The 14,018-nt window shown below is 44.6% G+C and overlaps 1 protein-coding gene and 1 long non-coding RNA gene across 6 annotated transcripts in view; one reads left to right on the top strand and one right to left on the bottom strand.

Moving 5' to 3' along the window:
• MSRB3 (methionine sulfoxide reductase B3) overlaps positions 1–14,018 on the top strand; it is a 120,567-nt gene that overhangs the window by 45,886 nt on the left and 60,663 nt on the right. The window lies entirely within an intron of this gene.
• LOC311585094 lies at positions 4,894–6,271 on the bottom strand. Its single transcript, XR_014775096.1, has 2 exons — positions 5,918–6,271; positions 4,894–5,511 (listed from the first exon to the last, which is right to left on the bottom strand). It is a non-coding gene; the product is annotated as an uncharacterized lncRNA (long non-coding RNA).

Below are 14,018 nucleotides of genomic sequence, written 5' to 3'. Positions count from 1 at the left end.
ACATCCCTTTAGCTTTCTAGCTTTCTGTTTAAGATTCCCCACCTTCCGAGTCATGTGATTTCACTGCAGGACTCGGGTGAAGGAGAACTTACTGTTTTAAATAAGAAACAGAGCCACTGTAAATGAAGGGTTTAACCCTTGTGAGAGTTTGAATCACAAACCCTGGAGGCAAGACCCATATCAGAATGTGAGAGCTGGAGAGAGTTGCTTTCACACTTGCTGTTGACACTACGTCACTTCCTTTAGCACTCCTGTTTGCTTCCATTTTCTCAAATTTTGAAAAATGGGATTTAAGTTTTCACTCCTACTTTGGCTGTTTTCCACTGTTCATGTCTCTCTTCTTGGTTTCTTATCTACCTTGGGAGAAAAGCACCCAGCATCCCCGCCCCCCCCCATCTTCCTTGCTGAGTGGTGTACTGTACAGTTGTCTTCAAGTTCGAAATGTGTTCCCACGTGCTTTGTGTGGGTACCCATGAAGATCCAGGGGCCACAGGGTGTGGGCAGGTTCTAGGGGAATCGATTCTCCCACTGCCTGTGTGTGTGTGTGTGTGTGTGTGTGTGTGTGTGTGTGTGTGTGTAGCCTTGGCTGTCCTGGACTCTCTTTGTAGACCAGGCTGGCCTTAAGCTCACAGAGATCTGCCTGTGTCTGTCTCCCTGAGTTCTGGCATCACAGGTGTGTGCCATCGTGCCTGCCTCTTATCATCTGTTTTGCTGTGTATATTTTGCTGGAACTGTGCATCACAGGGGTCAGTGGTTGGCCACTTCCATCCCATCTCTCTTGCGATTGTTGTCCCCCTCACTTCCTTTGGGGTGGTACACCTATCATCTTGCCCAGTCTTCAGGCATCAAGCAAAATGATAGTTCAAGGATGTATTTATTTTGAAGACAAGCTCCCTGAAAAGGGGAGGGGAAAAGCAGTGGTGGAAAACATGGTGATAGCATTGCAAGGCCCTGCCATGAGTTAGCAACCTCCCCTCAATGTCTGTTTATATGCCTTTCTGTCTTTGTATCCATATTCTACCCAGGGACTTAAATGGGTATCTATGAGAACAAGTATCAATGTCTTTACTCAAATGATAGTAAATGAAAGTTTGGGGAGCTACTTTGTTGTTTTGGAGAAAAAAAAAACAAGTCTGATTTGATTGATGGATATATTGGTGAAGACTGGGTTTGCAAATTAGCTCATGTGATTGATTTCTCAACTTAATGAATGCTGGACGTCTGTAGGTCTGAGGTTTCAACAGAAAAATTTTAAGCATGTGTATACAATAAAAATACTTGGAAATTCATCTTTTGTGGTTATTTACATTTCTAATAAGTTTTTAAAAAGATACAGGGGGAAAAAGTTATCAATCAGCAGGTCCAGATTTAGAACCCACATGAGTTGTTTGAATAAGAAAGTTTCAAGGATTTCAAACTGTAACAGAGGTTTAGGGTAAGGAAGAGTTTGCTAGTAAGAAGCGAAGGGAAGTAGGAAAGAGGACAGACATGGCAGGGATGGTGTTCATGAGGACAGACATGGCAGGGATGGTGTTCATGAGGACACACATGGCAGGGATGGTGTTCATGAGGACAGACATGGCAGGGATGGTGTTCATGAGGACAGACATGGCAGGGATGGTGCCATCATTACTGACAGTAGGAATGGTGTTCATGACCTCATGGGCAGAAACATAAAGGCCTAGAAAGATCCTCCTCCTTCTCCCCACTCCTACGTTCTTTCTCTGGAATTGAGAAGCTATTATTATGGCTACTCTGTGGCAGAGAGCTCATGGCTATGCCACTGTGCTGTAATGTACTGGAAATATGAGTTTGCAGTGCAGATTTGCCGGCTGGAATTTCCTGGAAAGCTACCCTTTTGGTAGGTAGGGAGAGCTGTTGGCAGAATGGGGCCAGAGCACTGCAAAATCACCCAAGAGGAGTGTTGGGGAAGCCGCTGGCCTCCCTGTCCACTGAAATCACCAGGCACTGCAGGAGCCTGGCACCGGGAAGTTACTCTCTGCAGCAGCTGAGCTCTTGGAAGTCAGTCCATTCAAAGTGTTCTGCAGAGGCTGGTGCGTGAGAAGCTGGTCTTCTGCAGGAATCAGGTGGTGTAGAGGCTGTGACTACTGAGGGGGCTTGTCATAGGAGAAACTGCAAGCAACCATGAGCCTGGCACCGGAGCAGCTGCCCGTGTTACAGAAACTAGAAAGGCGTTTCCGATGCTGGGGAAACTGGAGGGGCAGGAACCGGCTCCCTTCTGTGGCTCCCCTCCTGTGCCTTCTGCTGGCAAAACGTGGCATTGTGCTAGCTGACAAAGAAAAAATGTTCAGCGAACTCAGCCAGCTAGCTCTCTTTTAGCCGAGCAAACAAGCAATGTGGATTTAGAGGTGAGAGGCAGCAAACAGAGAGCTGACACGAAGCCTACATCTTTTTCAGTAGTCCTTTTAGAGATTCCTGACCAAAAGTTTGAAAACCACTAATGACACCAGTTGTATCAATCAGTACTAGGGGTTCTCAAATGGGAGTTTGCTTCTTGCTTTGAGTACAAAGTATAGAAAGCAGTCGCTGCGTGTCGGGTGAGCGAATGTGCGTGTGGTTTCTGTCGGAAGGAAAGCAGTGAGAGATGAGAAGCAGAACAGACTAACTAGGGAAGTGCTGGGAAAAGCAGTCGGGGGACATAACTGAAGTACGGGATCTGGGGATGTCTAAATGCACCCCAAACTTGCATGTCCCTTACCTGGTCCATACTCATAGCATTGTACATGCATGTATATGCAGAAGCTTCTCTTTAAAACTCTGTGTATTCATGTGTGTGCACGTGTGTGTGCGCATGTCTCTGTGTGTGTGTGTACATGTGTGTGTGCATGTGTGTGTGCGTTAGTGTATGTGGATGAGGCATACGCTATTTCCTGCAGGTGGGGGTTAGAGCACAACCTTGAGTGTTCCTCACCTTCCATCTTGTTTGAGACAGGTGTCTAGTTCTCTGTTGCCATGCCTACCAGACTAGGTGGTCCACAGGGTTCTGAATTCTCCCCTTTCCACCCCATCTTCTCAGAAGCACCAGGCATTGCAGACTGTCACTGCGGCATGTGGCTTCTCCATGGCTCCTGGGAGTCTGGCCGAAGTCCTCACGCTTGTGGGGCGCTGCACTCACTGAGGTATTTCCCCAGCCCCATAGCCGCCTTCCACTCGACTGACACACATATATTATACTTCCTCACAAAAATGCCTACTTAATTATTCTCATTTCAGTTTTAAGCGTGTAATGTGAACTCGTTCCTTCTTTGAACAATGCCTTGCTTTCTCACCGCTTCCCACACACGCGAAGCTCACTCACAGCCAACCTAGAAGCCATATGTGGATGTTTCCCACAGTTCATGTCCTGTTCACTTTTGCACCCTTTACCAAACTGGTTTATTCCCTTGGACAGCACTACTGCCTTTCAGTTAGTAATTTACTGACACAAGCAAGAATGTTCTCACCTCTACTTGGTTAAACTTCGAACATTCCATAAAGTAAATTTACTACATATCAGACAGACCAGAGAGAGAGAATTGGTAAAAGAGTTACTTTCAGAAAAATGCTTTTGACCGCTTCTGTTGGGCTGTGGCTGACCATACACTGCCAGGTGCCGTGGAACGTGTAACATAATGTTACAAAGTGTTTTTCTGGGGCAGCTACGGTTTTCATGGCACAATGCGGGGGGGTGGGTGGGGGGGGGTGGGGGGGGGGAGGATGATGAACAGTTATAACAGTGCTCCTGGTAGAAATGCTTTCATGTGTGGTTGGAGGTATGGTATGACTGCGCCAAGTTGGCGAGGGTTCATGGGACGGGGGCCATGAGGCGAGGAGGATGGACAGTGAGGAAGGGAAAGGAGAGAGAGGAAGAGAGAAGGAACAAGCTTGGCTTTTCCCTATTGGAGGATCCTGACAGACTATCATGTGCAGAGACGAATTGGAGATAAGATCGAAGTAGTATTTTTTTTTTCCTCAAGAAAATGGGAGAATGGCCCAATAGGAATGGAGAAGGGTGCTGTGTGAGAACAGTGCGGGGGGAGGGGTGCAGCTGGAATGGTGCAGGACCTTAGTGAGGAAAAGCCTTTCAATCTTCCCGAGGCCCAGTAGCCTTTTCTCCATCAAGTTCTTTCTGTTTGCTCCTTCTAGAGTAAATGTGGTCCCTGCATCCACGTCCCTTAGTATGTTCTGTCTAGAGTCTACTTTGTTCTGGATTACTCATGCTTGTGTGTGTGTGTGTGTGTGTGTGTGTGTGTGTGTGTGTGTGTACGCACATCTTCCTTCTACTAAGTGAATTTCACAGTGGATAGATCATGCCCTAGTAATGCTTTTCTCTCGTAGCTCCAGGCATGTAATAACTACCACGTATTTATTGGCTGATCACACACACATCTCATTATGGATGATTTTGGAGAAAGTTTGAATAAAGAATAACATGATCAAAATGGGAAGTCAGTCATAATAATGGATTTCTGGGAGTTTAAAAGAAAAGGGGGGAGGATATAGGATTGTAATAGAGTTATCAGGAAGCTTGGGTAGTGGATAAATTGCACCATTTTATGCAGTCACCCCCTGATACCTTTGTCTGTGACTCTGGAGACCCACGCAGAATCTTCACTACTCTGTGTACATGGTGACCCTCCACGGCATAGCTCATTTTGTAGTATAGGCTCATTAATAATAATAATAACAACAATATTATTAAATGATAGCTAATGCTTATATAACAATTATCATGCCTGGCATGGCCTTAATTGCTTCATATGAAAATCATGTAATCTCTCTGACTGTACATGTCATAGATAAGAGAACTAAGTAAGGAAAATCTGTGAGGGTCATAGTTGGCATACGAGTACATTTTAAATGGTAATGCCCAATTTAAAAGGAATTCCAGAGTGCAATGCTTTCTGTTTTATTTCGGCTGCCCAGGCATGGTTGTTTTAGGCAGCATCGGTAGAACAAATGGAACACACACGCATCTCAGTTCTCTGTGCTCTGCTTCTTGCAGCACTCGAGGACCTTAGTAGAAAATCAGAGATCATCTATCTTTAAGAGAAAGGCCGGCTCTGCTGTGGTTTGTTGTCTAGAATGACTCAGCGTGAAAGATGCTTACATCCCAGTAAGATGTAATGAGTGTGCAAGAAGCCCGGAAGCCATTTAGCCCTTAGGAGGCAGGGCTGGACTTCCTGGGGTGGGGGTGGGGGGTGATTGGCTTCTTGGCTTCTTGCACACTCATTAGATCTTCAAGTACTCCAGTCCCAGAAGCATGTTCTTTTCACATACTGATTTCTCATCTCATTTTTCTCAAGGAGCTCTATGTCACCTTTATCACGTCTTTAAAAACTTCTTGTTGCATTTCTTAGAAGAGTGACGTCAACTGGCGTGAGTGATTCTAAATGTCTTCTCTGCATTCTCATCCTCCTCACGTAACGAGATAGGGACTGGCCAAAAGCAACTCATAGGATAGGTAGAGGGCCAGCTCAGATCTGTGGGCTCAGACTCATTCTCTGCAAACTGGGGAAAGCAAAGCCAAACAGTAAAAACTAAACATGCAAGCTAGCCTCGTATATAATAATGTTATATAATAACTATATTATTATATAATTATATAATATATAATAATATTATATATTATTATTATATATTATATATAAGTCAAGCTCATCAGAGCGGGTCTGGCTGTCAGCTGCAGATGCTGGTTTGACGAGGCTGCTGCTTCAAGATTGCGTTGCACCATTCAGGCAGAACCCCGCTGCAGAGCTGCGCACACATGCTGTACTTCATGTGAGCACCCCCCCCTTGGCCCCCATACTATTTTATTCTGGGCCACCAGAAAATTGAAGCCATTTTTCAGCTCTTTGAGAACATAAGGTCTTTCATTAAGAGAATTCCAGTCCAGTGCCACACACAGCTTACTCACCTTCACTGCACAGCCTTCCATTCAGCACTACAGGAGCCTTTGACTGAACACAAACCCTTGTGCCTGTGTGGCAGGGAAATGGAGCGGTTTATTCTCCTCAACTGAGATCTCGCTTCCTCAGCTCCATCAGTACTGCTCTTGTGGTCTTTAACCTTCCAGCCACAGTAAAATTCTGGAGGCAACATGAACTTAGCTTCAAGGTTACGTCTTCACGAGAGTCTGCTAGAAATTGGTTATAATCCCGGGGAAGCGCTAATCATGACTGAAATGCATTTAGCTTTGGAGTTTTAAAGCATAACATTGCCCATTGCTGTAGTCTAACCCCCGTAAAGCTCCGAGCTGCAGTGAGACTGCTGTGAAATGAAGCGCGTTCCGAGGGGGTGGGTTGCGTGGGGTGCGTGGGATGCTCCACCGAAGCTTTCCCTGAACTGAGCAGGTTGTATGTTTTCCAAGGGAACATTGGATTGGCTTCCTGAATCCTGCCGCCCCTTCCTGTCTTCTCACACCCTGTGCTCTGAGGGAGAAGGGTTTGGAGCAAGAGTTATTGATATCTTCGCCTCATCAGAAAGCTCAGGATAAGACCGCAGATGGGGTGGGAGAAGATGGCTTTCGTGGGCAACTGGAAAGATAGGGAGCAAAAGCCACCACTGATGCCGTACCTGACCCCTAAACCACGGTGGGCACAGCATGCCGGAGGTGCAGGAAGATGTGTTTTAGAAAGTACAAAACCATAGCAAGATGTCAGACATAACTGCAGGTGTGGTAACATAAACATAACTACAGTTTTCTTTTTAAAAGTTAAATTCATATACATACAAAAAAAGCTTGAAACTATAGAACATACAACATGCCAAGATACATGAAGGTGTGTGTGTGTGTGTGTGTGTGTGTGTGTGTGTGTGTGTGTGTGTCCATCCACGCTGGAGAGAGGAATACGGAGGAAGCCATTTTGCTTTTTATTAACAAAATCATGCTATTAATCGCCACAGGTAGGTAGGAATATTTATCCTATATTTACCACTATATTTATCTCATCAAACTACAGTGTTTGGGACAAATTGGGAAACAGTGCACAGGGAAATGGCAGAGCCTCCCTAAGTGGAGGGTTAGGAAAGCAGCTGAACCTTCACTCCTGGTCCGTGTGTGTGTGTGTGTGTGTGTGTGTGTGTGTGTGTGTGTGTAGAAAAGCTCCACCATAGGCCCTGCCTATTTGTTCACTACCTGGAGAGCCTTCCCCAGCGCTGCTCCTACCTAGAGTAGCTAAGCCTGTTTTGTCGACTCAGCTGTACACCATAACCCCGCCTCCTTGTCTATGTGTATGTGATAACCCCGCCTCCTTGTCTATGTGTATGTGATAACCCCGCCTCCTTGTTTATATGTATGTGATAACTCCGCCTCCTTGTCTATGTGTATGTGATAACTCCGCCTCCTTGTTTATGTGTATGTGATAACCCCGCCTCCTTGTTTATATGTATGTGATAACCCTGCTTCCTTGTTTATGTGTATGTGATAACTCCGCCTCCTTGTCTATGTGTATGTGATAACCCCGCCTCCTTGTTTATATGTATGTGATAACCCCGCTTCCTTGTTTATGTGTATGTGATAACTCCGCCTCCTTGTCTATGTGTATGTGATAACCCCACCTCCTTGTTTATGTGTATGTGATAACCCCGCCCCCTTGTTTATGTGTATGTGATAACCCCGCCTCCTTGTCTATGTGTATGTGATAACCCCGCCTCCTTGTTTATGTGTATGTGATAACCCCGCCTCCTTGTTTATGTGTATTGATAACCCCGCCTCCATGACCAGCTGTATGCAGGAAGCCTGCCTCTCTGCCCAACTCTATTTAGTAAAGACGTTAAGCTTTCAGGGTGCTGAGCTTTCTCCATCCAGGAGCTCAGACCTTGCAAGCCCAGCCTTCTTGTGCATCTGCATTTTCTCTTTTCCCTTGCAGCCACAGTCAGGTCAGCGTGGCTGCGCAATGACTCAGTATTTTATAGTATAGTGTTTGGCTCCATGACTCAGTTCGTCCAAATACTTTCAGTTTCTTATGAGAGATTTGGCAACTATTTTAGTGTGGATCGTAAATTTCTTTTTAAACGAAAACATTTTTAAAAAGATTTATTTGTTTATTTATTATGTATACAGTGCTCTGCCTGCATGTACAGCTTCAAGCCAGAAGAGGGCACCAGATCACATTATAGATGGTTGGGAGCCACCATGTGGTTGCTGGGAATTGAACTCCGGACCTCTGGAAGAGCAGGCCAGCGCTCTTCACCACTGAGCCATCTCTCTAGCCCAATTATAAATTTTAAAATTAATGTACTTAAGTAACTGTGGGAAGGCATTGGTCATTTCCAAGTCCCGCCTCCTAACAAGTCTACAAGTTTCTGCCGAGAGCAGGCTGTAGGGGTTTGGAGGGAAATGGGGTGGCTACGATCATATTCTCTTGTGTACAACAGGAAATTCTTAAGGACAAAGAGAAATTATTAAAATACAGAGCCACAAATAAAACCGAAGACAAACATCAGTGTATATGCTGTGCTTCAGCAAATCTGAAAATCCATTTGTAAGGAAACAGAGAAGTCATTTCCCCCCTATCCTATTTTATACTTAAAACGAAATGTTCATATCTGTCCCAGCATAAATGTGAGGATATGGGCAAAGCAAGCCAAAATGCTTCTGTTTTTCTTTTCTGCTACTCTCCACAATACACAAAACAGATTGCGTCTGTGAACAAATGCGTGTGAGGTTTTCATCATGCACCAAACAAGCAATTCTCCAGTGCGTGGCAGCTGGGACTACAACGACTTAATTCAGTTCTGGCATTGTGTACCTGGAGGTGGCGTCTGATAACAGCCTGGAGGCTCATGCCGCATGATTGTCCCTTCTTCTAAATACACCACTTGCACGGTCCGGGTTGTGCAACTCTTTCTGACCCAAACAAATAAACAAAACAGACAGACAGACAAATTGGCCTTGGTCTGACTACCCAGGCCCTCAGTTCATTTAGTGGAGTGGCTCACAGAACCTAGAAGGCCACCTGCCTTATATAAACCTTGTAACCATTATGGAGTGTTTCAGCGAACTGCCACAGAGACTGCATGCCCAGCACAACCTGTGGGAAAGCCTGGCGTGGGTCACGGGTGGGGAGGGCTGTGCTCCAGGTGTGTAAAGTCATGTCTCTCAGGATATTGAGCTGTTTAAAATCTCCTCATTCTCAGCCCTTTGGGGCTTGGTGGAGGCCTCGTGTCCTCATGTTTGAATGCATCACTGGTCAGTGGTTGTCAAGGTAACGTTCAGCTTCCCTCTCCTCCCTGGAGATGGGGAAATAGGAGTGAAAGTCCTAAATGTTCACCATGTCTCAGGGGCAACCAAAGGCAGTCCAGTAGCCTGTGTGTTCTGAGGGGCTCTTGGGCAAGCCTGACCAACAATTGAGAAGAAGGCTTCTCGTGTCTGCTATTGAGGTTTTGTTAGGGGGTCTTTGGCTCTTGAGGGGAAGCATTGTCAGTCCAGATGAAGAAATTTTCTTTTAATTCTATATGAATGTTTATACACAGGTGGTGTGTTTGTATGTTTTTTAAGATAGTTAATGGTACGATTCCTTAGGACATTTTTCACGCATCCTTGCTGTTTTGTTACTCTCCTGCCCACTTCAGCATTAGGGAGGCATCTCACCCTCCCTGATTCCTTCCAGTTCCCTGATCAGATAACTTGCACCCTGATGTTCTTCTCTTTTGCCCCTACCGCCCCCTACCCAGGCAACGGTCCCTTTTTACGTTCCTGCTTTCTGTAGTTGCTGCCACTTATGTGTGCTCATATGTGAAGATCTAGTACCAGGAGATGCTGGTGAGAAATCAGGCAGCGTCTGTCTTTCTGGCTCACCCACTCAATGTGATCTCCTCCTCTCTAGTCCCACCCACTCACCAGCTTCATGACTTCATTTTTCTTTACAGCTGACTAGTGTCTCACAGTGTGTGTGCACCGCAGGGTCAGTATTCACTCACTAGTTGAAGACCATGTAGGGTGCTCCCCTTTCCTAGCTGTTTGGAGTAGGCGGGTGTCTGGTTCACTAGGACGGCTAGGCCTTTGGGCGTGTGCCAGGCAGTGATATAGCTGGGTCAAATGGATTGAGATTCGTTGTTAGCTTTTTGAGAATTCTCCACACTGATTTGCACTTGTTTTTAATTATGCCAACAGCGAAGGAAAGTTCTGTTTTCCCTACATCCCCTCTGGCAGTTGACGTCTGTTGTTTCGTTCATCTTTTGTATTGTGTTTAGGGTTAGCCGAAATCTCAAAGGTGTTCTGATTTGGATTTCCCTAATTTCTAGGGACGATGAATGTCTTCTGAGGTATTTCTTGGCCATTTTCTTTTCTTCTTTTGAGAAATCTCTGTTCAGGTCCCAGCTCTAGCTTTCAAATGGGTTATTCATTTTTATTTTCTTCTATTCTTTTGCTTTCTTGTCTCTTTATATGTCCTGGCTATAAACCATCTGTCAGATGTGTAGCTGGCAAAGATTCTCCTCCACTTTGTGGGCATCCTCTTCCCTCAGTTGAGTCTTCCTTTAGCTGTGAGGAAGCGTTTTAGTTTTATGAAGCCCTATGCATCAGTTATTGGTCTTAATTCTTGGGCAACTAGAGTCCTATTTGGAAGGCGTTTCCTACACGTGTATCCTGCAGGGCACTGCCTATGTTTTCTTCTGGCAGAGTCAGCATTTTGAGTTTCACATTTAGGTCTTTGATCCATCTGGAGTTGGGTTTTGTGCGAGGCCCTCTTCTTGTGCAGGAGGACATCCAGTTTTCCCAGTTCACGCTTTTGTCATCTCTGCCAACTACTAAACAGCTGAAGTCATGTGTACTCACTCTTGGGTCTTTGGTTTTGTTCCAATGGTCTACAAATTCGTTTTTGCACCAGTACCGTATTGCTTTTATTACTGTGGCTCTGTAATATAGCTTAATGTTTGGAATGGTAATCCCTCCATCACTGCTCCTCTGTTCAGGACTATTTGGCTATCTGGAGGCTTTTGGGATTACATATGGATTTTAGGATAGTTTTCTTTTTTCAATTTCTGTTAAGAATAAGATGGGCATTATGATGATTGGGATTGTATCGAATCTGTAAATAGCTTTTGATCAAACGGTCATTTTTACAATGTTACTTTGATCGATCAATAACCACGGGATGCCGTTCCACTGTCTAGTGTCTGCCTCTATTGCCCTTTTGCAGAGGCTTAAAGTTTTCTCTGTACAGGGCCTCCACTTCCTTGGTTAGGTCTGTTCCCGCCTTTGAGGCTGTGGTGAATGGGTGTGTCTGTGAGATCTTTCCGGGTATGTCTGTGTAGAAAGGCTATTGATTTGTGCAAGCTGGTCCTGCATCCTCTTGATAAAACAAATGGCTGAGTTTGCTCATCATCCCTACAAGTTCTCGGGGAGCGTTTTGGGCTATCTAATGTTTAATACCGTATTACCTGCAATAGGGGTAGTTTGCCTTCTTCCCTGTTTGTATGTCTTTAGTTTCCTTCTCTTGCTCTATTGCTTCAGCTAGTACTCAGAGCACAGCATTGAAAGGTATCAGGGGTAGTTAGTGTTCATCCCTGTCTTGTCCCTGGCTTTACTGGCATTGCTAGAAGCTTTTTTTCCCATTTAGAATGATGTTGGCTATGGATTTCTCATATATCGCTTTCATCACGTCGAGGTGTGTTTCCCTCTAGCCGTACATCCCTAGGACATCACAAATGCATGCTGGAGTTCGTGAGAGGCTTCTTCTGCATCTATGGAGAGGATCATGACCACTAATGTGGTTTACTACATTTATTTACCTACGTATGTTGAGCCATGTACCGGCTGGTTTTGTGTCAACTCGACACAAGCTAGAGTTTTCTGAAAGGAGAGAACCTCCGTTGAGAAAGTGGCTCCATAGGATCCAGCTGTAAGTCATTTCTTAATTAGTGATTGATGGGAGAGGCCCAGCCCATAGTGGGCGGGGCTATCCCTGGGCTGGTAGCCTTAGTTCTATAAGAAAGCAGGCTGAGAAAGCCATGAGGAGCAAGCCAGTAAGCAGCACCCCTCCATGGCCTCTGTATCACCTCCTGCCCCCACCCCCACCCCCACCCCAGGTTCCTGCCCTGTTAGGTTCCTGCCCTGACTTCCTTCAGTGATGGACTACAGTGTGGAAGTGTAAGTCAAATAAACCCTTTCCTTTCCAACTTGCTTTTTTTGTCATGGTGTTTTGCTGCAGCAGTAGAAACCGTAAGACAAACCGTCACTGTATTTTGGAGATAAAGCCAACTTGGTCATGGTGGAAATTATTTTTTATGTATGTCTCTTATTCTCCTTGCAAATATTTTATTGAGCATTTTTGAGTTTATGTTCATCGGGGATATTGACCTGTAGCTTTCTTTTCTTTTCTTTCTTTCTTTTTTTTTTATTGTATCTTTACTGAGTTTTTGGTATTAGAGTGATATTGGCTTTGTGGAAAATAGTTTAGGAGTGCCCTTTTTGTTCCTAATGCTTTGAATAGTTTAAGAAGGGTTGACTGAAGATCTTTTGTGTAAGTCTGACAGGACTGATTCTACTGTGAATCTGTCTAGTCCTGGACTTTCCCCGCGCCCCCCAACCCCCATGTCTGGGAGGGTTTTTATTACTATTCAATCTCCTCACTTGCTAGATCAGTTTAGGTTTTTGACTTTTTGGTTCAATGTTGGTGGCTTGTCTGAATTTAGAAATTCAGCCCATTTGTATCAGGGTTTCCAGCTTAATGGAGCACACGTTTGTTTGTTTTTTAGTGTTTTTTTTTTTAATAATTCCCTTATAACATTCTGAATATTTTTGGTGTCTGTTGTAATGTTTCCATGTTCATTTCTGAGTCTGGTCACTTAGGCCATCCTTTTCTTCCTTTTGGTTAGTTGGGCCAAAGGTCTGTCAATCTGGTTAACCAAAGAGCCAGCTCTCAGATTCCTTGACTTTTTTTTATTGCTTTCTTTTTTCTGTTTCATTGATTTCTGCTCTGATTTACACTATTTGGTTTGTTCCTATTTTTTGGAACTTTTGAGCTGCGTCGTTAAGTCATTTACTTACGCTATTTCTTCTCCCTTTTCCTGCTCCCCTCGCCTTCCTTCCTCCTTCCTTCTTTTTCTTTTTCCTTGATCCATGATCCAATCTGGGTTGTTTAAACATTTATTGTAGGCTTTGCTGCCAGATATAAGAAAGATATGTAAGATTGTCACATACGAAGTGAGCTGTAAAAATAGTCACAAAATAGAAACTTTTAAAGCCATGTCAGAGGTCACTCACTTAATAATCTCTGGTCTAAAATTTAGTAACAGTTCCTTTATCGAGCAGCCGAAACCCATCATACTAGGTAACCTTGTAACCAGTCTACTAGAAAACACCTGGGCCAGGCACGACTCACATGTGCGCAGGCGCAGAGAGGACTAGGCGGCGCTTAGCTACGCATCTCCCCCATAAGGGCTGCTTTCAGCGGGCACCGGAGCTTTTGGCGTGTTGTGTTTTCGTTTTCATTTGGTTTCATGAAAAAACGTTTCCTTCTTGATTTCTTCTTTGACTCATTCATCATTCAGCAATGAGTTGTTTAAGCTCCATGAGTTTGTGTATTTATGAGAGGATACAAGGAATTTGTATAAATGTTTGTCTCATGTCCGAGGGTGTGGCCTCCTGTAGGAAATCTTCGGTGTGCTGTGTTTCTTGTTCTGTCCTGTATGAATGTATCTTTACTTAGTTTGGGGGAAGTTTTCTTCTTTAATCTTGCTGGATATCTGATAGATGCTGTTGACTTTGGGTTCTTCTTCCTCTTCTATGCCTATAACTTGAAGGTTTGGTTTTTCCACAGCGTTTCCGGTTTCCCATGTGTGAGTGCGCGCATGAGCATGTGCGTGTTTAACTTTTCATGTTTCCTATTTATTTGGCCCAGATCCTACGTTTTGTCTTCAAGACCTGATATTCTGTCTCCTACTTGTAAGGCTTTCCTTTGGCTTTTGCAGTTGGACTTCTCAATTCCATCTTCACTTCAGCCTGGATTCGCTTCAATGTTTTTGTCTCCTGACTGGATCCGATTCTCAGATCTTGGATTTTCTTTGTCATT

This window comes from Acomys minous (assembly GCF_964271855.1).
Source record: "Acomys minous genome assembly, chromosome: 15".
NCBI classification, from domain to species: domain Eukaryota; kingdom Metazoa; phylum Chordata; class Mammalia; order Rodentia; family Muridae; genus Acomys; species Acomys minous.
This window is presented reverse-complemented; position numbering and strand designations above follow the sequence as displayed.